Below are 26,369 nucleotides of genomic sequence, written 5' to 3' on the forward strand. Positions count from 1 at the left end.
ATGAAAGCGCTATATAAATGCCTCATTCATTCAAATGAACATATTAAACACTAGGTTTTTAACGTAGTGAAAAAAGTGACCCTTTGCCCTCATGTAAATTGAAGTGTTTGCCAATGTTTTTCTATAGTTTCTAAGGGGTTTGTAGCATATTTGTGGTTGCTAGTTGGCTATGGATCTTTGACATTGAAGGTTCCATGATGAAACCTTTCACCTCCATCATTGCACAAAAGGTTCTTTACACTATAAAAAAAATTAAGTTTCTTTATTGGCACTTTATGGATGGTTCCAGAAAATAACCTTTGCTTTTACTTTTCTTTATACTGGAAAAAAAAGGTTCTTTAAGTTATTCAAATAAAAAAAAAAAATGGCTCTTTTCAGATCTGTTCACTGAAAGTTATCTGGAGAACTGTAAATGTGACCCTGGAACACAAAACATATTTTTTTTCATAAGATTTATACATAATCATTTATACAATAAATAAGCTTTTCATTGATGTATGGTTTGATAGGACAATATTTCGCCGATTTGAAAATATGGAATCTGTGTGCAAAAAAAATCGAAATATTGAGAAAATCTCCTTTAAAGTTGTCTAAATGAAGTCCTTAAACCTGCACATCACTACTAATAATACACTTTTGATTTATTTACAGTAGGACATTTACAAAATATCTTCATTGAACTATGTTTATTTAATATCACAATGATTTTTGGCATAAAAGCAAAATGTATCATTTTGACCCATAACAACGTATTATTAGCTATTGCCACACATATACCTCTGCGACTTATGACTGGTTTTGTGGTCCAAGGTCACAAGTGATTTTTCTGTGGCATTGATGTAAAAATAATGGGATGGTAATTTGGAACCTTAATCTTTTAAGAGTTTACTCAGTGGTTCAATTAAGTCAAAATATCCCAAGTCTTTATTATACTCTGGTACCCAGATACTGTATGATTAAATTTCCTCCTTCAGTGTAAGTCTGATAGATCAGTCGGCTAGCTTAGAAATGCAACAGCACATTAGTTTAATACTTAAAAACTTATCAATATAAATATTTTGTTGATTATATTCTAATCGCCAAATAAATATTTCTATTAATATTAAATAAAACTTCCTTCTTTCACAAAAACACGCAATTTTGGGCAAGGTCAAAGGCAGAAGTGATATTACAGTAATTCATTCCTTCATAGTTTTTCCTTTATCTATCCAAAGAGCTCATTTACATTTGGACATTTCTCAGATCTCTCTAATCACACTAAAATCACTCTCAATTAATTTGCAGATGGCTCCTGGCTCAGACCAGATCGGTTTCTGTTCCTCTTGTTTACTTTGATTCCCATGAGCTCGCCTGCTTGTCTGTGTGTCCATCCATCCGTCATCGATGTCACATGTGCCTGATCATGTCCCATGTTCCCTCAGGGAGACCAGACAGAATGGCACGTGTCACTAGTATTAGGGATTACCCATCACAAACCCATGACATGTTGTCATGCGAATACTAGATAAACAGAGCCTGGCCCACTGTCATATTTACCACAGGCAATCCCTGATCAATGGCCGTTTCAGTTATACAATGCTATGAAAAGTGTTGTTTTGGCCAATCGCTCAACTGAGAGGCATTTGCAGATTATTTATTTCATTAGAGATGGTAATCAATAGACAAGTAGCGGTATCATTGATTTTTTGCTGCAACGCAGCATGCACATGAGATATCTGTGGAGGAAGTTAACCGGTTTCATTCGGAAGTTATATGTTCACATTTGGCTGGACAAACTATATATTTGAATGATAAATATTATTTAAATAAAACATTTAGCATATATATTTTTAAATGTTGAAGAATTTTTCTTTTATGACAAAAATCAAAAAATAGGATATTAAGTAAAAAAAAAAAAAATGTTCCATTAATATATTTTGTAAATTTACTACTGTAAATGTATAAAAAATATATTATTAGTTGTTAAACGCATTGTTACGGATTTTTTCAATATTCAATCTCAGTTTTCTCAATATTTAGATTTTTCTCCATATAGGTGTATCTCTGCCAAATATTGTCCAAATCACGTCGATGGAAAGCTTATTTATTCAGCTTTTAATTTTTAAAAAATAAAATGAAACATTTACCCTTATGGCTGGTTTTGTGGTCCAGGGTTACATATGGTCTCAGACTTTTGGACTCCACTGTATTTCATTCGAGACCTGAATAAAAATTCCAAGTATGTTTTTTTTGGGTTTTTTGTTTTTGTTTTTTAAACACTATAATAGTTCAATCCAGCTATATGAGTTGACTGTGCTAATGTGAAACACTTCCTTTTTTAATGTATAATTGAGTGTTCTAAAATCAGAAATCAGATACTTTGAGGCCAAGTTAATTTTTCAAGTCGTATTCAATCTCTCATAAATCTCAGATGTTGATGTAATGCACTTATGCTCTTTTTGTGGTTAAACATGCATTTGGCTCTATCTGTACTTAGATTTAGTATGTGGTGTTGTTATACCACTGATCTTCCTTGGGGATTAAAGGAAGAGGATTTGAACTTAAAAAAAACTCTCATCATTGGGAAATTTGAAAAACAGAAGGCCAACAGACAAGCAGCCGTGGCTTTTTTATGACAAGCTCGCTACTAGAAGAGCAGTGTAATTGTAGTTTTTATGTGTTTTAAGTATCAACTTGTCATTCTAGTTTATTTTAATGTTCAATCTATGATTGCTTTAGTTTTTAAAATTTCAGTTTTGTGTTTTAGTATATTCCATCCATCCATCCATCCATCCATCCATCCATCCATCCATCCATCCATCCATCCATCCATCCATCCATCCATCCATCCATCCATCCATCCATCCATCCATCCATCCATCCATCCATCCATCCATCCATCCATCCATCCATCCATCCATCCAGTCTTCTGTGCTTAATTTGACTTACAAACCACAACATTTCAAATCCTGGATATATGAACCTATAAAACCTGTTTTATTCATAAAGGGAATCAATAACAACACATAACTAAAAACTAACTTAAGCCAAAGGCAGTTTTGTCCATTTTATTTCTTGCAGTCCTTTCTTGTGAATATTCTTGAAGACATCTTATTGAGCAATATTTCCCAGTATTCACATCACGTCTCACATCACATTGCTTTGCCAAGGTCGTAACAGCCTTTATGAGCTTAGTTAGCCACCGGCTTGTCAGTGTAAATTTTACTGTTACAGGAAATCCAAACAATGTTTTAAAAAATGCATACGTTCTGATGACATGCATAGCTCTGCAAATCACCTCGCAAGGTTTTAGTCAATGTTGTCAACCAGTCTGAGCCGCTGTGGCCTTTTTAATACTGTTGCGCAAGTCTGACCCCCCACCCAAGTGTGTGATGGACTTTTTTCTGACCGAGTCAGAAGTGATTGGATTCCTCTTCCCGTTCTCTCATCCTTTCTCATGTTTTTTTTTTCTTTCTCCATGTTCTCTAAGCTGACATCTTTCAGTCGATGTGTCCTTAAAAACTTGATCTGTTAGCAAGCCAGTTCTTGATTCTCAAGGTCATCACAGTCTGCAGCCCAAGGGACGGGACCTTATCTTTGACAGCGACTGTCATCACCGCGAGAAAGTGTCCCCCAACCTGTATGTTACATAACATGCTATATGTCATCTGGACATCAATCGGCCAGGCAGAATGTGGCATTTACCTTGAAAACGGGAAGAACAGGACTTGACAATTAAAATGTCATCAGATGATTAAAAAGATGCGATTTATAACAATGCATTATGTAATTGGCTGCTCTTGGATCGTTATAAAGAAGACATAAAAATGAGTAATAAAATGTACAAAAATGTCTGCATCTTCTGATTTTCCACCAAACCTTTGAACTAAGAATATTTCCATGTAAATTGTTTATCTATCCGTCCATCCATCATACATTATACATGCATATATATATACACACACAAACACAAATTGTATTTATTTATAACCCAATCCTACCAAATTTTTCTGCCAATGTCATTAATTGATGTGAATGCATTGTAATTATTCTAATCAATTCCTTTCTTTCTTTTGCATGATTCATGATGTCCCCACTGATATCATTCTGTTGACAGGTAAGATTAACATACAGTTCTTTAACTTTACCTAACTACAAAATGATGAAATGTTCAAAGCATCTAAGTCCATCAAACCATATCCGTTTATAGCAAATGAAAATAAATGAGTGCCATTATGCAATTTCAGCTGACATTCATCATCACTGCACCTTTAAAACCCTTCCATGGGAAAATCCTTTTCAATTTCAACATAAATCTCCCATATTCCCTCAATAGGTTTTATGGTGACACACATTTGTTAGATCTCTATCATCATTCTCCCTTTTGGTCTGACCTCTTAGCTTTAAAGCTTGGAGAATGTGATAGTGACAATAAAGTAAAATTGGTCACTCTGAATTACCTTCACCGCTCGGTTTCCCTCTCACCTTTAGAACGCATAACCTGACCGTGATGCTCAGAGCTTATAAGAATAATGAGAAAGTAATGACATGCTAATGAGCACATTAGACTTTTAACAAATAAAAAACGTGCCTGTTGGCCTCCGACTGCACTCGAGGTGGGATGGCATAGTATTTTGTTTCAGAGGAAAGTGTAATTGTGAATGGTGAGGTTACGGCTGACCTGGGACCTCTGTCTTGATTAATGGCTTTTGGACTGAAACACACACTTTCTTGCAGCTGTTCGTAATGGACTGTGAAGTTCTCTTCCAGCTTCATATGGTGATTTAGATCAAATCTGGTTTTGTAGGTAGTTGCTGTGAAAAGCCCTATTGGGTAAGTGTCTCATCTGTTGTGAACAGTTTGGGTTGCTCTATAATTTTAATCAAGATCTTATTCTAGTCGGGACCAATTTGCCCTTCAAAATTTTAAATTAGTACAGAGTTGCCCATATTAGCCAGTACATGGTTATTAAGCTCATTTTTCTTTGCTGTCATGAATCCATAACCTCTTATTGGCTTTGAAACCAAAAAAAAAAAAAAAATCCTGTTTAAATCTCTTAAGGGATCCGTAACTTTCCTAAACAAATTTAGCTTGCAATTGCAGAGTTGCACTTTTAAATAACATTATAATCTCTTTTCCAGGACAAATCCTTATGTTAAACAATCGAAACTTGTCTCTTTGCTACTGCATATACAACCTTGATTCCTATTTCCTTAAACCTTGAATGTTATTTTATAATGCTGCAATGAAAAACCAAAGCGCAAAAGAACTGAAAGAAGCTTCTGAGCAGAGTCTCTCACAGAAGGTGGGTTGGCGATTGCAGGGCTGAGAGGACTTATAGCCTACAATGCTTTTCAGTGGGTGAGCTGTAATTGTTTTAGGTCATTAATCCTGTGGCACCTGGTTCTGAAAATGATTTTGCTAACTTTAGTACAGTGATTACTGACACCCGGGGATCTGTAAAACTGAGGTCTGAGTAATAGCACTGTGCACTGAATGCCTGTAAACCAGCCCTTGAGACACAAATAGGCTTATATTAAATGAGTAAAAATGGGAGAGACCTGATATTATTATGCTAGATAGAATATAGAATATAGACTCACCTAAACTAAAGGAGTATTATCCCTAAAGGGATAATGAGTCCCCCAAAGGGACACATGTTCAATTTCTCAATAATGCAATTATCTAATCAACCAATCACATGGCAGTTGCTTCAATGCATTTAGGGGTGTGGTCCTGGTCAAGACAATCTCCTGAACTTCAAACTGAATGTCAGAATGGGAAAGAAAGGCGATTTAAGCAATTTTGAGCATGGCATGGTTATTGGTGCCAGATGGGCCGGTCTGAGTATTTCACAATCTGCTAAATTACTGGGATTTTCACACACAACCATTTCTAGGGTTTACAAAGAATGGTCTGAAAAGAGAAAAACATCCAATATGTGGCAGTCCTGTGGGCGAAAATGCCTTGTTGATGCTAGAGGTCAGAGGAGAATGGGCCGACTGATTCAAGCTGATAGAAGAGCAACTTTGACTGAAATAACCACTCGTTACAACCGAGGTATGCAGCAAAGCATTTGTGAAGCCACAACACACACAACCTTGAGATGGATGGGCTACAACAGCAGAAGACCCCATTGGGTACCACTCATCTCCACTACAAATAGGAAAAAGAGGCTACAATTTGCACAAGCTCACCAAAATTGGACAGTTGAAGACTGAAAAAATGTTGCCTGGTCGGATGAGTCTCCATTTCTGTTGAACCATTCAGATGAATTTGGCGTAAACAGAATGAGAACATGGATCCATCATGCCTTGTTACTACTGTGCAAGCTGGTGGTGGCGGTGTAATGGTGTGTATAATGGTTTTTGGCTCACTTTAGGCCCCTTTGTGCCAATTGGGCATTGTTTAAATGCCACGGCCTACCTGAGCACAGTTTCTGACCGTGTCCATCCCTTTATGACCACCATGTACCCATCCTCTGATGGCTACTTCCAGCAGGATAATGCACCATGTCACAAAGCTCAAATCATTTCATATTGGTTTCTTGAACCCCCATTGGTTTCTAAAATGGCCCCCACAGTCACCAGATCTCAACCTAATAGAGCATCTTTGGGATGTGGTGGAACGGGAGCTTCGTGCTCTGGATGTGCATCCCACGAATCTCCATCAACTGCAAGATGCTATCCTATCAATATGGGCCAACATTCCTGAAGAATGATTTCAGCACCTTGTTGAATCAATGCCACGTAGAATTAAGGCAGTTCTGAAGGCAAAAGGGGTCAAACACAGTATTAGTATGGTGTTCCTAATAATCCTTTTGGTGAGTGTATATGTAAGGGATAATGTACACCCAGCCGGTTGTTATCGCAGAATAAACCCCGACAGAGTGATCAGGACCCCGAAGCAAAGAATGCCTTATATGACATTCTTCTTTCAGACAAATACAATCGGAGTTATATTTAAAAAGTCCAGGCTAATGTTAATCCCAGCAGTAGTTGTAGCTGTTTTTGAAGTCCATAAAAAAGGCAGCTGTCCATCAAATAATGAGCTCCATGCGGCTCCGATGGATTAATAGAGACTTCTAATTCGAATCGATGCGTTTGTGTAAGAAAAATATCCATATTTAAACTTTATAAAGGAAACCCGCCTTGAAGTCTTCCAATGTAGCCATGGCTGTTTAAGTATTTACGTTAAGCCACAAGATGGCGCCAGCGTTAAGGCCCTTTCACACTGGACGCGATTTTGACGAGCGAATAATTCGCGCGATGTTTTTTTTTCCCCGATCAGCTGTTTGTGTAATGAGTGCTTCCACACCGAACGCGACATTTATTTTTTTCGTTTCGATGAAGTTTTTTTTTTTTTTACTCTAGCGGCGACAAAAACGGCTTCAACCTATCACATAAAAGGAAACAAAGGTGACCAAATTTTTTGACGTGAAATATTCGCATGCGAAATATTCGCTTATTCGTTACGCGTCCGGTGTGAAAGGACCTTTAAGCATAGAAGTAGTACCGGTCAAGATAACTCATACCCGGATGAGCGGTTGTTATCTGGAAATAACATACCGCTGGAATGCGCGATTGACCAATCAGAATCAAGTATTTCACAGAGCCGTGTAATATATATATATAACTGGACGTCAAATTGACATTTGTCAAATTTATATATATACAGTCAAACCAAATTTATTCAGACTCCATCAACATTTTCTCACATTTTATCCGCTATAGTTTAGAAAATGGTAGTAGAATTTGACAAGAACTCACCTAAACCTAACTGTGAGAACAAATTCTTCTTGATAATGACATTAATAATGTATGAAAGCTATGAATTACTATCAACCAATCAGCTGTCAGCTGTTAAATTTAAGTACACAATTAGATAATAACAATTTAGATCAACCAATTACCAAGCAATGCTTCCACGAAGCATCCCCCCCCCCAAAAAAAAAAACCGACGCATCTTAAACCATGCGCTAACTATAGTAGATTGCATTGGTCATTATAGAAATGACCCGGCTGTGTCTGTATTCATTAATTTCGTGCCTTGTCTTTAGATCATACACAGAACTGTCCACTCCCTTTAATGAAATTGTGCTCTCAAGCTAATTTGCCTTGTTTAATAAATATGGCCCTTATTCTAAAACAATTTTAGTTTATTATAATATTTTACTTTAAACAAGCATGTCCAATATCTATCTAGTATATTGTTTGCCTTTGTGACTCCTCTAACACACAGTGAAAAAACAAAATAAGGACAGCTCCAGACAGGCACTAAAACATTGATGTCTGGTGTCGTCACCCTATAGTCCAAAATAACACAGACTAGATGGGCCGTCAAGGGCCACATTGATGCAACTCCCCTTAATTTACCCTCCTTTTGGGTCAATAACTGAGACAACCTCCAGCAACAGCTGTTGAGTCAATACTGGTTAAGTGCAAGGCCAAAGAGTGTTGAAACAGGAGAATCGTCACATAATTGGTGATAATTAGCATAGTTAGGCACAAGAGGTGTCCCATTGAAACAAAGGCCAGAGCACCAGTGCAGCTTCGAACAATTATCATCAGACTGTTTGACAAGAGATAAAAAGAAAAACTCAATAAGGCCATTACTTAGACAGTAGTGCTTAACTAAGTTAAGGAAAAAAGAAATGCAAAGATAGCAGTTGGCCTTTTTGAGCGACTGTCTACGTGCATTTATTCAGCTTTCACTGTGGGTCACATATTTATGTGCATTAATTATGAAAAGAATTTGTTTTTTAATGGAACAGAGATAGCTTGGCCTTGAAATGATCTCTCCTGGCGGAGGAAAGCAGCTCGCATCATGTAAATGTTCCCATGTAAAACCCTTCACGCCGCGCCTTTATAATGTAATGCTAATGTTTTATTCATATGCATGAGACCTTTTCTTAAAAAGGCTGATGACATTATAATAGTGTTTAATTAGTTAATGGAGGGAGTGAGATTCAGGTCAGGTTGTATTAAAAATGGAGATGTCAAAGATTTAATTGAACCCTTATTTGTGCCTGGCTTTCGCTTGCTCGCATTTTCCTTTAGTGAAGGAAGTACCGAGGCAACTTTGGCGAAATGGACAAATTGACGTTTGACGTCCGGTGAATGAATCACAGAAGCGTTCTGATTAGATTGAGCAGGTTAAGTCTGATTGCACTTGGGGTGCGGGTTGAAGTAGTGTAAATCAACCGCAACAGACGTTGTACACCTATTACAGAGGGATTGAGTTGGAGTGGAGTGTACCGTTTCGAAAGCTTGTGGTGGTGCGCATTGATCATTAAATGAAAAGAGTGACCTCCAGTTATTGAACATTTAGAAATCTATTATTGTGAAGAGGACACAGAAAGATTGCTTTTCTGGCGTCTCACTACTATATTATCCAAAGCGACTTGCAGTGCATATAGTAGACATTCTGCATTGAGCAGTCTGAGGTTTACATTTACATAAATGCATTGGCGGACGCTTTTAGCTGAAGGAGACATGCAGTGCATTCTAGCTATGCATTTTATTAGTTCATGTGTTCCCTGGGAATTGAACATACGACCTTGGTGTCATGTGTGAGTGTACTGAGGGGGTTTCAAGAGCTAAAGTTGTTCCATAATTGTTTGAATGTATCAATAAAGCATACATCTGATGCATTTTTATAATTAATGTTGCTCTGACTAGTTATGACTAATATATATCTAGTGAGCTTATCTCACTCTCCGTCTTCAATATTGCTGTTGTCATGGCAATCAGTTTCTTATTTTTTCTGTTAGTTGTGCATGAGAATCAAATTTTGAGTCTCTGATACATAGTTTCTTTACATTTGTGCTATTTTTGGACATTAACAGGTCATCATACTTGAGTCTAAAATTAACTGATAGCACTAAAAGTGAATAATTTTTTTCTCTGAGTAAATGCAGTGTTAGTTTGTGGCTATATGGGTGTATTTTATAAGAACAATAGTCTGACCTTTGCTTTTTTAAATCTGACGTAAGTGCTGTGACTGAATTGGATCAAAGACGTATAAGTGCTCTACTAAAGGGACTGTCCAATAATAATGAAAGTGTTTGTGCGCCTCTTCGTCTGATCTTTTCTAATCTGAAACATCTAAAAGGTTGAGGCTGACAGTCTTTACTAAATATTTTAACAATAATTTTGGTGAAAAAATTACTATTAGATATGTATCTAGAATATATTTTTCTAATCTAGAACGGAATATGACAATTGTGGAATATTAGATTAAGCTACCGAAACATATGTGAATATATTTTCCAAATTTGTTGTTCAAAACCTGCAAGACTTTCTGTCTTCTGTGGAACACAAAAGAATGTATTTTGTAAAATATCTCTCTCTTTTTTTAACAATACAGAAAAGGTGTGGGTAATTTTCTTGTTGGGCATTATTTGTGAATTTTACCTCAAAACCTCAAAACGCAACACAATGCAATGTGTAATTTAAAATACTGGAAAATCCATTCATAATACCAGTATATTGGGCTCTATTTTTACAGACTTCTCAAAGTGTACAGTGAAAGTCGTGGTGTAATGCTCTTTTGGTCACTGTTGACTTTAATTGTATGGACAAAAAACCCAGAGACAATTTTCAAAATACTTTTTATGGTTTCCTCGGAAGAAAGAAAGTCATGCAGGTTTAAAATTCTATTCATCATATTTAAAGAGCAGACCTCAAAAACCATCTGATGTGTTGGTCAGAATTGCCTGTCACACTAAAAGTTTGACTTATCATACATAAAGTGTTCTCTAAAATGTGTAGCATCCAGAGAAGGACAAAGTACACAACTTCATTACTGGAGTAAAAGTAACAGTACTGCTGGTCAAATAACATCACTGCTTGTCACGTGAATAATATAATATAATATAATAATATAATATAATATAATATAATATAATATAATATAATATAATATAATATAATATAATATAATATAATATAATATAATATAATATAATATAATATAATATACAGGAGTCCCAGGAATCACACAGTTAAAAGTGTAGGTGCCTGAAAAGCTTTTGACATCTCACCGTAACGCTTCATTCCACCAAAAGTAGCCGAGCACATTCACATACCCAAGTAACAGAAACCAGAAACCCACAGATGATTTATTTAGTATCCTCTACCTGCCCACTCCAGTAGAACATGATCTTTTCTGAACAAATGAGGAAATGATTCTCTGTAAACACAGTTACACGACCCACACTGTCCTCACTCTTGACACCAGAGAAGATCCTTCCATTTATTTTTGATCCTGTGCAGTTTCCTACACTGTCCACATTTGTATTTTAGTGCAGTCTCTCCAATGCGGTGTTATGTAATTCACCTCGATTGTTGCTTTTCACGTTTTATGCTTTTTTGTTATAATATACATGGTCACCATGATTTTGTAAGACACGTTCCTCTATCCCTACCCCTAAACCTAACCATAACTTATCCCTAAAATCAGAGGGAAACGATAGGGGAACACTGATGCAGAAGAACCTAACCCTGGTTGTAAGCCTAAAATTGACATAAACCATAAACTTGTCCCTCAAATCTGATTAGTCGGTTGGAATGCGGATCCTCGCCAGGTGAAATCATGTTTACCTATAGGATTTCATGTGCTATAGGTTATGATGGTATACATAGTAAAGGTCACGGCTGATAACACAAAGGCCTATTCCTCAAAGGACAATCTGTGAAGTGTAAGTGTTTCTGAGTTGTGCCCTTGAGCAAGAGTCTAAACGCTGTGTTATCCCAGAGGCATTGTCCCTGTAGAAAGTTTCATGTAAGTCACTTTGTATAAATTGTGTTAGCTCTATGATGATTAAATTATGACATTTGTTAACATTAGTTAACATGAACTAAAAATGAACAATAGCTCTGCATTTATTAATCCTAGTTCATTTTAATCTTGACATTTAGTACTATATTTTTTTAAGATCAAAGGTATAAGTATTTTGATGTTTTTATTGTATTTTTCGAAATGTATTATTATTTTTGTCATTTTCATCTAAAGGCAGTAAAATTGGACACTAAAGGCACTAGCTGGGTTTCCATCCAAACATGAAGCGAAACTTCATTTTCAAAGCAAAACCTTAGTAGCCAACAGTAAATAAAACTCCCTCAGCTTAACCTTAACATGAAAATTAAAATATTATTAAAAGACCAAACTAATAAAGCATAAAATGTACAGAAAAGTTGATCGCTTATAATGAGGCTTAATGGACCAACAGTAACACAAAAGACAAAATACATTACATTATTAATAAAACACAGGCAGGTTTAGTGATTTGCAAAAAATAAATCTGTACTTACCCTTAGATTGTCATAAACACAGAGGGAGTGCTATTCTAACAAGCTCTCTCACCCTGAACACAAATGTACTTTCTTTCGTCATATTATGGGCTCATCTGCTTCTTAGTACATTAAGTATTTTAGAAGAATTAGCAGAATTTATACGGCAAATGCGTTTCCGATTCTCCTAAAATAAAAATGGAAAATGTACTGGTAATCTTCTTCATTACATTATCCAGTAATTTTATGGAAATTTCCGTTAACCCTTAAAACACAAACTAATGCAATGTATAATTCAAAATACAGGTAAAACACCTGTAAAAAGCTATACAGAAAATTACTTCATATTTATACAGTACATTGTGCCTTATTTTTACTGACTTTTTTAAAAAAATTTACAGTGTACAAAATGTGTGTTAAAGGGGTGGATGCATGAGATTTAACTTTTTTAACTTGAGCATAAACAGTATCTGCAAAGTTACAGTGCTGAAAGTTCAATGCAAATTGAGATATAGTTTTTTTTAAGTTATGGCAGTTTATTGCTTACAAAAACGACCAGTTTGGACTACAACAAGCTTCTTCCCGGGTTGGTGACATCATAAACCCTTGCTAGTCACCGCAGATGTGACTTCTGCCCGTAATGGTAAGGGGCGTGGCGTTTCCGGCAACCTGTGCTTGGCACTTCAGCCAATAACAATACAGGAAACTACATTTGGCCATCTAACCAATCTAAAACCATTGCGTTTTTTGGAGGGATGGGCTTCATAGAAGCAGGGAGCAAACGAGACGTTCAAAGGACAGTGGCGACAGCGGTGTGGAATAAAGGTCGAATATTTAAAAAATACAATGTAAAAAAAAAAAAGAATTAAGACATTTTATACTGCGCCCCATAAACACAACCAAGCCAAGAAAAAAAAAACACGGAACCACCCTTTTAAATTTTATCAGATGAAACTTGTATCAACATATAAAAGATTTATGTTTAACAAATCAAACTAAATATTTCATGATGTATTTATTTTGAGCATGCAGCTGCTGTATTTATATATGTAGGCTGTTCATATCGCTGTCACTCAGGGCAAGGTCATGTGCTCTTTTTCTGCACACTGAGAGGCATTATCTTAAATCATTCACAGATCAGCTCTATACACAGCCCAAATCTAGAGGGACAAACGTGGGGAAAAAGTTATTGGGTCCTTCATCATGATGAGTCAGATGCAAGACGGCACTTTAGCTTGAGGTATTGCGGTGAGCCGAGGACCTCACTGTGTTTAGAGCTAAATCAAGAGGAGTCTCTCCTCTGAGAAACACACATCAGGGAAATCCAGAGTTTCCGCCATGGTGCCCTACATGCTGCTAGAAAAAAATATTGTCATTTCTTCTGAGTTGAGCTCATTCTACTGGTTACATTTTATTACTGTACAGATAAGTCATCTTGTTCAAATGGCTTTCAAACTGTTTGGTGCCAAGGACCCCAAATATGGTAAATATAAAGAAAGCTGTATATTTTCAAGACTCATACTGTACGCTAATAACCATGGAATAATAAAGATTTGCATATTTGCAAAATGAACACAATTTTTTTTTCAATATTGTTAATTTTTTATTGTAATTTATTTTGTCATTGTGCTTAAGGAAAAACACTTTTTGAATATTGATTAGATATTGTCAGATAAAAATTAAAGACAAACTTTTTTTATTCAATATCGTTTTGTGCTTTTCACAATAATAATTCCTCACATGGTCTATTCTCCTACATTTGAAAACTCCTGTTTTGGTTGTTATTGTTTATTTTTTATCTTTATTTGCATATGATGCTTTGTAGAGATTGTCAAGGTAACAATAAATAGTCAGATTATGTTGCTTTTCTTATTATAATATTTGCAATGAAGTTTACATGTTTAGTGAGCAGTTAGTTATCAGTAAGAGTATAGAAAATAATAGTGTTGTGCTATAGTTCCTCAGTTGCAATGCACTCTGGGAATTCAATGTTTCTATTGATACAGTTTAATTGTGTGAGTACAATATTTTCATTCTTCAGTTCTGTCAGCAAAGGCTGATCTCATTTACATGTCTGCTACTTCAATTTTAATTCTGAAAGAAGGTCTCTTATAGTTCCTCTTAGATGAATGTTAGTTCTGCAGCAGTCAATACCTGTCCTATAAGCGCTTGACAGCCTCCTCATCAGGGCTTAAGAATGCTGCCCACCTTGAAATAGTTTTCTCTCCACCCGCTTTCCATCAGCCTCTATTATCACGCCTTATCCTTTTACTCTCAGTCAAGTGACCAACTCGATAATCACAACCAGGCTCTATTGATTTGATATCAAGGCATCAGTGCTCCTGGTCAGTTATTTGAATGATCCGATAGCTCACTTATGACATTTACTATAGAGAGATGCAGTGTGTGTTTGTGCGTGCGTGCGTGTGTGCGTGTGTGTGCGTGTGCGTGTGTGTGTGCGTGTGTGTGCGTGTGTGTGTGTGTGTGTGTGTGTGTGTGTGTGTGTGTGTGTGTGTGTGTGTGTGTTCTTTCATGGAAATTAAATCCATATTTGACATTCCTAGAAGACAAAATTCTCACAAACCTTCTTCTTTTAGGCTGTTTTTTAATCAGAATTGTGAGTCATAAAGTCAGAATTGTGAGATGAAAAGTCAGAATTATAGTCAGAATTGTGAGATATAATGTCAGAATTGTAATATATAAGATATATAGCGTCAGAATTGTAAGATATAAGTCAGAGTTGTGAGATGTGAAGTCAGAATTGCGAGTTGTAAAGTAAAAATTGTGAGATATGAAGTCAGAATTGAGATATAAAGTCAGAATTGTGAGATATGAAGTCAGAATTGTGAGATATATTTCAGAATTATAGTCAGAATTGTGAGATAGTCAGAATTGTAAGATATATGTCAGAATTGAGATAAAAAGTCAGAATTGTGAGATATTAAGTGTAGAATAAAGATATTTAGTCAGAATTGTGAGATATAAAGTCAGAATTGTGAGATATAAAGTCAGAATAAAGATATAAAGTCAGAATTGTGAGATATAAAGTCGGAATTGTGAGATATAAAGTCAGAATAAAGATATTTAGTCATAATTGCGAGATATAAAGTCAGACTTTTTTATAATAATATTGATATATCTTTATAATAGTGACACTTTTCTCAGAATTGCGATTTATCCAGCAATTGTGTGTTATAAAGTCAGAATTGCATGATATAAACTTGCTATTCTGAGACATCATTGTGAGATTTAAAAAAAAAGTCACAATAACCTTGTTTCTTTTTTTATTCTGTGGCGGGAACAAGCTTTCACACAAATGCTTAGAAAAATAGAGCCTTAAAAATAAGCTGGCTTTCTTGCCTTATTTCAGCGTGAATACATTTTGTTGGCAGAAATGCAAATGCCCTCATTAACACCAGTATTGTACATGCTGATTGGAAGAATTCCCCTGCAGTCATGCCTGGAGTAATTTAACTTTAAGAGGCTGCTATTCATCTTCACGTTCATTAGGTCTGGTGTATTGTTGGTTTATTTAAATGACATGTTTTATTTTACGCAAGTAATTAAATATATTAGGATATCCTATAAATGCTAGAAAAAGAAACATTCACTAAGAGTAGCTTACACACTTGGCTGTACTGATGCTACACCCGAGTTAAAAGCGATATAATCATGTATTTGATGTTCATAGCTTTCAGTTGTCACTTCTTTTTGGATCTCACTCGGAAATGTGTCACTGTGCATCAGCGAGCGAGCTATACCATCATTATTGTGCCACAGGAGCGTTGACTCATTGCTTCGTGCTGTGGGTTTGTGACTGTGCCGATGACGTAGATGTGAGATTGAGCATCTCTGTGGGAATTCACTCGGATTGGCCTCGGAGCCTCCGGCGAAGGTGTTAATTATGCAGGGAACAGATAATCGATAAGGCAGCTAGAGACCAAATACAGTAGGCTGACTGAAAGCTGCACTCAATCCTGTGCCTGCCAATGTGCTCGGTGGACTCCAAGATGCAAATCAGATATCACCGTAGAGCCGGGCTGGCGACAGCTTTCGCTTCATTTTCAGGTGCTGCTGATGTGTCAAAAACAGTCAGGACCCGTATTGTACTTTCGACATCAACTCAACACAGGACAAAAATGCTTTATTGTACAAAAGTTACCAAAACTGTCCTTAAAATAAAATATTAAAGTGAAATGCATAATAAGAATGCTTATTTTAATGGCAGCATTTTTATTATTTAGTTTGATTGGTTCAGTGATGATTAGTAGTAGCTGTAGTAGTATTATACATATTCATTACCATGTAATTTCCATAATTAATTAGTTTGTTTGATTGATTGTTTATATATAATAATATCACTAACGACAAAAAACCCCCTGTATTTAAATCAATTACATTATTATCCTTTTAATTCAAATAAATGGCATCCTTTAGTGGACATATATTTGGAAGCCATTTTAAACCATTTAAGTTTTAGTACCATGTCCCAACCACCAAGTGGCGAACCCCCAAAGTGTTTTCCATGATTCCAATTAATTATCGTCTTTTTATCTCTTTTTTGTTTTGAGACATCATACATTCAAAACGGCAGAGGGAAGAGGTGATGCATCACGTACCTCAGCAATAACTGTTAAATCCTTTTATTCTCAGAAAACCAGACAGGAACAGAAATATTGTTTCAGCTAAATACGACGTTAGATTTACTTTTATCCAGATTTTATTAATATTTTTTTTGTGACAGAAACTAAATCTCGTCATGTGCCGAAGGGTATATTGTGCCTATATTTAGATTCCGCCTTATTTTGTATGATATAGCAAAAATTATGATAGCATTTACACTTGAATAGTTTTAATAAACAGCAATCATAACCCGGACCAATTTCTCCTTATAGGAAAATGATGGGGCATATAATAAAGACCAAATGGACCACTTAAAACATGTTTCTGCAGTTTTTTTTAAAAAATACAAGCCCTACTTGTGGAAGATCTGTAATGTTACATGTATGTGACAATTTTGGCGTTTATGATACATTTTTAATGTTACGTATATGTTACACTGGGTGTTTATTTCTCAGTTAAAAAATACATTTAGTCGGTTTTGTGCTAAATAACACTCTTTTCTGTTTCTTTTCTTTACTTATACATATTATTCAAAATTATTTGCGAAAACATATCAAGCCATGGACGGATCTTCCAACACAGCTTGCCAATTTGACGAATCATTGTTGTCAGTGAAATGTAGGCATGCTAGCAGAGTCTAAAACGGTTGCCTGACATGTTGTCAGCCACCATGAGACACTTTGTGTCATTTACCCAGTATGCACGATTTCTTGGCATTTGGTGCAGACCCATGCTAGATACCAATCAGTATTTCTATTTCTTTAACAGCGGTGTTAACATTCTTCTGAAGTCCAGATCTTTGCACACTGTACAAATTAATTTGTTCCTTTGGTAACTCAAGCATATCTGCAGTTATGAACTTTCTGAAATACAGAAAATTCCAGGGCGTTTGAAGATTGTCTGACACTCTTGTGACACTCTGGCCTTTGAATGTGCACTCAGGGATTTCACAATGTTTCTTTCTCCAAGAAAATGTTTTTTTTTTTTTTTTTTTTTTTTTTTTTTAAAGAGGAAAAAAAGCTGGTTGTATTTTGCTTTGGTTTTTGGAGTTTTTGTTTGGTTGTGCAGCTTCTGGATCTTAAGTGCATTCTTAACATCAAATTGTTTCCTGAATATATTCATGTTTTTCTCACTACAAAAAACGATCAAATTTTATATCAAATCTGGTCATATAAAAGTGTAGGCATATTACTTTATTCGATATTTTTCACATTTATTTTATTAATAGTTTTAATTGGTATCAAATGATAATGAGTATGATACTGTAGTAGACAAATATATATATATATATATATATATATATATATATATATATATATATATATATATATATTTTTTTTTTTTATTATATATTTATATATATATATGTTTTATATATATATAAATATATAATAAATTCAAAACTATTTATATAATAAAATAATTATTATTATACATTCATTTCCATTTTATTTATTTTTCCTTTTAATAATAATAATTTTGCATAGTTATATAAAGAAATGTTAACACAAAATTAAAATTTTAACATTTTATATTAAAAGAAGCTAACATCATAGCCAAAGCAAATCAATCTGATGCTTATGGATGTGGCTTAATTTTGTTCAGTGAGCCCAGGTTTATTATTTTTATATTAAATATTTGATTTTATTATTTGCATTTTATGGTCTTTTTTTTCCCTCTGTTGTTTTCAACCATATCAGAACAGACATGCGACCCACGCAGTCATTCAGCAAAGGACATTTACATTAACAGTACAAACAGAAGGACGTCACTGGATCAATGAGTCTGGATAGGTGGTAACTGAATGGTTTTCTGCAAGAGCGTTTCTATTAAGTCCAGTCCAAGCTTATATCTGGCTTGTTTCCCTGTCACAAAGGAAGTCTTTCATGGATGCGCACAGCAGCCCTGGCATTCTCAAGAGTGCCAAGAGCATTGTGGGCTATCAAAGTAAATTACTGTTCAGTCTGGTGTCATCCCTCAGGCTGCTCGGTTACCACCCATGTTGGTCTCCTGCAGGTGGGCTAGAGACTGAATCCAACTGTGCCTGATTGGTGAGATAGTTAAATGTGTCATGGGGTCATAGTAATGCTGTTTTTTGTGCAGAATGGATTTTTGATCCACCTTGTATTGTGATCAACTTTAAATTCATCTCAAAAACCCAGTCAGTCTTTTTTGTTTACTTGTTTAAAAGCTTATTTACAAGCTAAAAGTAAAAAAACCTGGGCAATTGAAACTCATTTTACAGATTCAATATATAATGTGCAAGCTCTGTTTACAGATAATACAAGCAAGAGTTGCTGTTTACAATAAAGCACTCAAGCACTGCAGGGATACATGTTTAAAAACGAACTCTGGAAAATATATCCACAAGACTTTATCCCCTGGTTTCACAAACAAGGCTTTAACCAATCCCAGACTAAAATGCATGTTTTACCTGAAAGCAACTTGCACTGACATATATTAAAATATGTATGTATCATTGTTATGTCTCAAGAGTCAAAGGTGAAGGTAAAAAAGGTGCACTCAAAGGTGCACTGTACATTTAAGCGATTAGGTTGCAAACTGCAACCGCATACCCACCTCTCCCTTTCGAAGCACATTGAAGCTACGGTGGTCGACACAGGACAAAGTTGTCGTTGTCGGGCAGCAGAGAGTATCTAGTGCTCTATAGAGCAGTTTGTTCCTGTAAGGCAACTGTAGAAACATGACGCCGCAAAATGGCGACTTCAATGTAAGGGGACCCGCTGTGTATTTAGATAGAAATGGCTCATTCAAAGGTAATAAAAACAATGGTTCATCACCTGAAAACATAGGTATGTATAGTATATTGCGTTTCTGTCAATAGATCCTCATAAATATTACACACTGTACCTTTTAATGTCCTAATCGAACTAAGGTCTAATCCTGGCTTAATCTAGCTCTAGACCGTGAACATGAAACATAATACAATTGTTTGCTAAACCACAAAGTAGATTTATATGCCTAGAATAAAAAATAATATATAAAGAATATAAAAAAAAGTAGTCAATTACAGTGTCATCTATACGTCATATTTCTTTAGGTCACTTATCTTTCCATGTCACCATTTCAGCATTTTCATTTCATTCTATTTCACACTGCAGTCCGCAACTGTTTTGGGTTAAAAATGAAGTACATAACCAGCCAGTTTTTAAAACTATCTGCTTACCTTAGCTCGATTTACAACGGTAAGGTTGTAATAATGTTTTTAATTCCAGTAGACCTGGTGGATTTCCGCAGGAAATTCAAAAATATCTTTGCGCCATTATGTCACATCTGTACACATATCACGTGTGAGGATGTGACAGCCTCTGTGATAGATAGAGATGTGATAGAGATTTATTGCCTTTTCTCACAGCACTTGATATAATTAAACTTATCAATTTGATGGCAGTGACAACTGGAGATTCACCTGTTGTAAAATGCAAAAGACTTAGGATGTTGTAGTGGCTACAGAAAAAAACGAGACTTCAACTGGGCCCATGAAAAGGATAACCGGGCCTATAAAAAGGGCTTCTGGAAGGTGGTTAAATATTTTTTCATATGTTGTTTCATCTTCATGTTTTGAAGGTATTGTCAGGCTTTTTTTGATGGACAGGTAAGACATTTCAAAGGTTGAATTAGGCTATGTAACAGTACTAGCACACTTGTTTGCTTAAAGCTACACTATGTACGTTTTCCGTCCGCTAGAGAGCACCTATTGAAAACAAAGGCATAGAGGGATGATGCCAGGTTTGAGCGCAGAATCTTGGTACCCACTTGGGACGTGGTTTTCACCTCACAGCCGGTGGAAAAGAATCGGGCTAGGACTCGGGCAGAAATCATGTTCATGGATGTGATTATTAACGTTACTGTAGTATGAAGCAGAGCAGGACCGTATGTTGAGTGAGCTGAGAAAGGCCACTGGAGCGATTGTTAAGCAACACATGCCTCTTGAGCAGCTATTAATTACGGGATACAGTCCACTTCTGCTTTTCTGGTCATGAGTATGAGGTATCACATCTCTGTTTATCATATCAGATAAATTTAAGTATGCTGAAAAGTATGTTATGACGTTACTCTGAGTTCACTCAGCGGCTGCTGTAACACTTGTTGCACATGGATGAAGAGTAAAACATTTTTGCCAAAATAAAACAATATAACGTATGACGCAATTGACAGTCGATAGCAACTTTAAAATAGCAACTTTCTCACAATTTACAAATAGTTGGAAACATTTGGGATATTGTAAAAACTCAACTGAACAAAATATAGAACACTGGCCTGGTGTTTTTGGGATATTTTACTGCAAAAATACTACATACACAGTAAAAAAAAAATGTTGTTTTTTGTTGGTTTAACTTAAAAAAGTAAGTAACCTGTTTGCCTTAAAATATTGAGTCTATTGAAGTTAAAAATTTGAGTTGATACAATGAAGGACATTTGTTTAATAAATAGAAACTCAAAATATTATTGTATCTGAACCACATAAAAAAAATTATAAATCGTGAAAATAGCACAATTTGGCATGTTTCACTGTGTCATCAGAAATAAAACACACACAATTACCCAATATGCTTACAAAGTCTTTTAATAATATTTTTATAAAGGTTGTGGAATCTCAAAAAAATGTCATTGTATTAACTCAAAATAAAATTAACTCAAAATTTTAAGGCAACCAGGCAACTTTTTTCTAAATATTTTTTTACAGTGTAGTGCACCTTTTAATTCTAGAGAATTAAATCATCTATGCTGATGTTAACATTAACAATTTTTAAACAAAGTATAATTTGCACTGTTTGCTGTGATATGATAAGCGATTGTTAGATTTAATCATCGATTAATCATGGATGTTAGCTACTTACTTGTTCAGATGGCATTCTTATGTCGGTCATACTTTCAAACCGTGTAGAGTCTGTGATTCCAGATGACCGTATCCACACCGGCGCGGTGACTGAAAGCACACTTTCTCCTCAAAACATTGGATTCCTCCGTTAAGTTGATAATTCGGCGAATAACTGCAATTGCAGATTTCGAACAGAGATGGCGACAAAGAGGAAAAACTACGGACTGCAGCTTTAGGTAAACAATAACTGTACTTGTATATTTACCTATAGTCCTGCATTTTAAAAACTAAGGGAATCAGATGCCGGTCTAGGTTATTTTCAACAGCAGCAGTCTGTCGAAATCTGACCGATCAAAGCAGGTGTTATAGGTTAGAGCTTTGGCAGCCTGTCCTGCCTCTGGCGGATTAGCTTGTGAGATGTCCTTTAAAGGTGTAGACATAGTGACTCACGGCGAAGGTTTAATCTCAGCCTTTTATTGAAAGCTGAGGTGGACGGTAGTGGGTGGAGAATTGAATTGTAGTAGATCCTCCGTCCCCTTTATCCTTGTATTTAAGGGCCTTACCGCATATATTGTATCTTTGATATGGTATCTAGGGTGTAATTGAAGGTCTCAGGCTGTAAAAAAAACACTTAAATAGCACAATTTTACCTGGCATGTCTGGCATATGCTGACACATCACAAGGATTGCATTTTCTGCATAATTATACAGACACTCGTGGAGTATGAGCTCTCAATGTGACCCTGTCTTGTTGAAAATATCGGGGTTGCTTATTATATTATATGCAGAAAAATAACGTTTACATTATAAAACAGCACTGCAATATCCTGCAAGGATTATTCAACCATGTCCAACCTTTAGCAACACATAAGGGTCAAAAGTGCAGGATGATTTTTGTGTTAATGAGGAGAGATGAGTTAATCATCTCTATTGTGACAAGCAGAACTCAGTGTAAAAAAAAACTATTTTGATATTTTAATGCTTAATTAGACGTGATAAATTTAGTACCATCCAGTTAGGAGTGTAATTATTTTCTTAAGATGACTAATTTCTTTTTGAGTCTCAAAGCGGGAATATCTGATGCCATGCATATAATTCATTTTCTTTTATTTATTTGTTTTTGGTGCATATGCATGACAGATATGAAGGTTGTGCAGGGTCTGTTTAGTCAAATGTGATGCATGTTAGCCTGTTGAGAGAGATCTGGCTTTTGAGGTAGTGTTTTCTGCGACTGAAGGTCAAAACTCTTAATGCCATGCTGGAAATGTCAAAACAATTATGGCCACAATAATAGCCTGCATTTTAGAGGTGTGTGTGCGTGTTTACCTGCATAGATGTGCTTTTAAATTGTGATCAAGTATAAAATTGTAGCTACAACAGGTTTTTATCACAGGCATGTTAATGATGTCATGACGAGTTATTATCCCAGGAACCTGATTTAAAATGTAATAAATGAGCGTTTTTGCCTCTGACATTTGTGACCGCATCCGTGTATGTCAGCTCCCCATTATTGAGCTGGGAACAAATGTTAGGAGCACTTTAGAGGTGAAAGCCATTAAAGAATGGAGTGGGAAGGTGGTCTTGAATGGTCCCACCGCTCTACTGATTCTTTGTTGGTTGTTTTTTTTTTTACTTCATTAATTTATTTCCATCAAGCATAGGCCTTCATTAAACCTGGCCGCTTACTCAGTATTATATAAGACTTCCCATTGTTTTTGAAGTAAGAGCCAAAGACAATGTGTTAAGGCTTGAGGGATCGGTCTTTCTCTTGTAATCTGTGTACGGTACATTAGGGAAAGCACGAGTAAGTCAATGACGTGGTAAGAGTCATAGTTGTTTTAGTTCTGAATCGATGCTTGAGGCATTCACAACTAAAAAGAAAATTACCTCATAGCTACATAAAAAAAAAAATCTGTGTTTGAATTGGCTAGTGCAGTTCTTTTTTTTAAGATCTTCTCTCAGTCAGTCTCAAGATCACTCTTAAAAAATTAATTCTTGGCATGTTAGGCTGAACACTTCCTGCATCCAAGTATGTTGTGATAGGTCCTAGGGAGTCTTGGCCTGATTCATCGCATATTTAAAGGGATAGTTCAGATAAATACATTATCTGATAAGGGATAGTTCAGATAAATACATTTTGAGTTATATTTAAAACATATCCGGGCTAATCCAAGCATTATAATGCTCTACGTCCTACGTCTCGCTTTTAAGAAAGGCAGTCTGGCTGAAGCTAAACTTTTCCTTAATTTGTAATGTTGCTGTTTGAGCATAAAAAGGTCTGCAAAGTCACAAAGCACAACACACACTGCAAAGTTAGTTATTCTCTATATCAGTGCACACCATTTCTGAACTGCCTGAAATGCCTCAGTTGTAGTCCTTCAGTAGTACTCTAGTTTTTTAGTGATGTACACATCACAGTAGACCTAGTTGAGTTGCGTGACATTTCCGAAACACGTTCGAAGCAATTGACCAATCACAACACACTAGCCCTGCTGACCAATCAGAGCAGTAACAGTATTACTGGGAAGAGTGGTGGAATGGTCCTACCAGACTCTTGTACATTTCATTTATACAGAACATCTGGTAAACTCTCCATTAACAAGCTTTCTTGAAGGCAGGTATTCTGTTGAAGTTTAAAATTGGAAATGCCATTACCAATCGCTAACGTTTGGTTGTGACGTATGTCATCTCAAACTAGTGCACATCATCACTGTCATCGTTCTCAGCCACTCCCTCTGTTAAATGATTCGACCGGTTAAATTTTGACCGGAGAAAACCAGAGAATATACCACAATCCCAGACAGAGTACTGAAGGAAAATGAGAATTGAGCAGAAATATGTTGGAGGGCTAGAAGAGCTGCAACAATGTGAAAAATGGTTTTGAAAATTCAAGCATGAAAACCTGTTCTAGACCCCAAAAACTAAATTAAATCTTTGAAAAGGGGCATAATAGCTCCCCTTTAACAACAATTCCTAAATGCTGGGTCAGAATAGATGGCTACAAAATTGAGAAAATTGGTTCTCAAGTGTATTATTGATAAATCTAGCATTCTCTTCAGTGCCTGAATGAGATCACACTTTTAAAAAAATGTATAGGACATAGTGGTAATGTAGTGGTGTGCTTCTGTTTAAACTAAAGACAGGTAAAGTTGTTGGAATTTTTATCTCCATGATGATACATTTCATCAATGATAGTGTATGTGTCAGGGCTGCTTAAAATCAGACTGATGGGATAGAGGAAGTGACTCTCGGACATGTGTAAGTTTTGTTTTGAGTGACAAATTATTGAGGTCACTTTATACCCCACGGTGTCAAAAATCATTAACATGAGTGATTTCATTAAGTAGAGGCTCAAAAGAAATGGAAGTATTTTAGAAAATATAAATGTTATATGTTATAGTCTCGCTGTGTAATGACGACATAACATAATAACACTTAGCATATTTGTGTTGAGACGAGACAAATATTTTTTTTTGATAAATACAAACAATAAAGCAAAGTAATCTTTGATTAATATTATGTTTTTTTGTAAGAGCATATGAAGTAAAAACTTGCCATGCTTTGGTAACATTTAGCAAGGTTTTAATTTCAGACCTCTTCATTAGTTTAGTTTTTTCTCACACTGTATAAATTAAAGAAGTAAGTAACCTGGTTGCTTTAAAAATTTGAGTTTATAAGGTATGTAACCTGGTTGCTTTAACTGGTTTGAGTTTATTGAGTTGATACAATGAAGGAAATTGGGTTAATATATAGAAACTCAATATATTTTTGTATCTGAACCACATAAAATGTGATAAATCATGAAAATAGCACAAGCTGGCATGTTTAACTGCGTCATCACAAATAAAACACACACAATTACCCAATATGCTTACAAAATCTTTTAATGATATTTGAATAAAGATTGTCGATTCTCAAAAATGTTAATTGTAACTCAAATTTTTAATTTCAATTACCTCAATTTTAAGGCAACCAGGCAACTTATTTTTTGAATATTTTTGTACAGTGCAGAAAGATTGATTAACCTATACATTTCTCATGCTCAGCTATTCAATTATATGATAATTGTTGTTTATTATGAAACATTCCATACATTTATGGATGTCACGTTTTATTTTGAATCATTACAAATCTACCATAAAACGGTTCAGTGTAATTTCCTTTCAAATACTAATATCACACTTTATTTGTAAGTTTATTCACATTACAAAGCTTGCCAACATTTCAAAATATAGTTCTACAATTTCAAATAGTAAGTCATAAATATAGACTATGGTATGCTTTAATGCGTCCCAATTTTAGAATATATTTGATAAGGCTATCTCTGCAATTTACAACCAACGAGATTTAAAACAAGTTTTGAAAGTTGTGAAAATGAGTTACCTGTGATCTACAGTAGGGCTGTTATACAGTATGTCATTGTAAAGACTGTAAGTCAATCTCTCACAGCCTCATATTCGACCGTGTAAAAATGCAATTGCCGTTGACTAAGGTCTATTGCTTATGCTTTAGTTTGAGGACATCACACATCTGTCTGTATAAAGAGGACATACATGGGAATATCCCTCAACTCAAGGTTATGTAACTCCCTCATTACTCACACAACACTCAGGGCCTCCACGGGGACAAAC

At 35.5% G+C, this 26,369-nt stretch overlaps 1 protein-coding gene across 3 annotated transcripts in view; it reads left to right on the forward strand.

The window, feature by feature from the left end:
• The window catches only part of btbd11a (BTB (POZ) domain containing 11a), a 159,081-nt gene that overhangs the window by 44,607 nt on the left and 88,105 nt on the right, over positions 1–26,369 (forward strand). The window lies entirely within an intron of this gene.

Source organism: Pseudorasbora parva, chromosome 20, assembly GCF_024679245.1.
Source record: "Pseudorasbora parva isolate DD20220531a chromosome 20, ASM2467924v1, whole genome shotgun sequence".
Classification (NCBI taxonomy): Eukaryota; Metazoa; Chordata; class Actinopteri; order Cypriniformes; family Gobionidae; genus Pseudorasbora; species Pseudorasbora parva.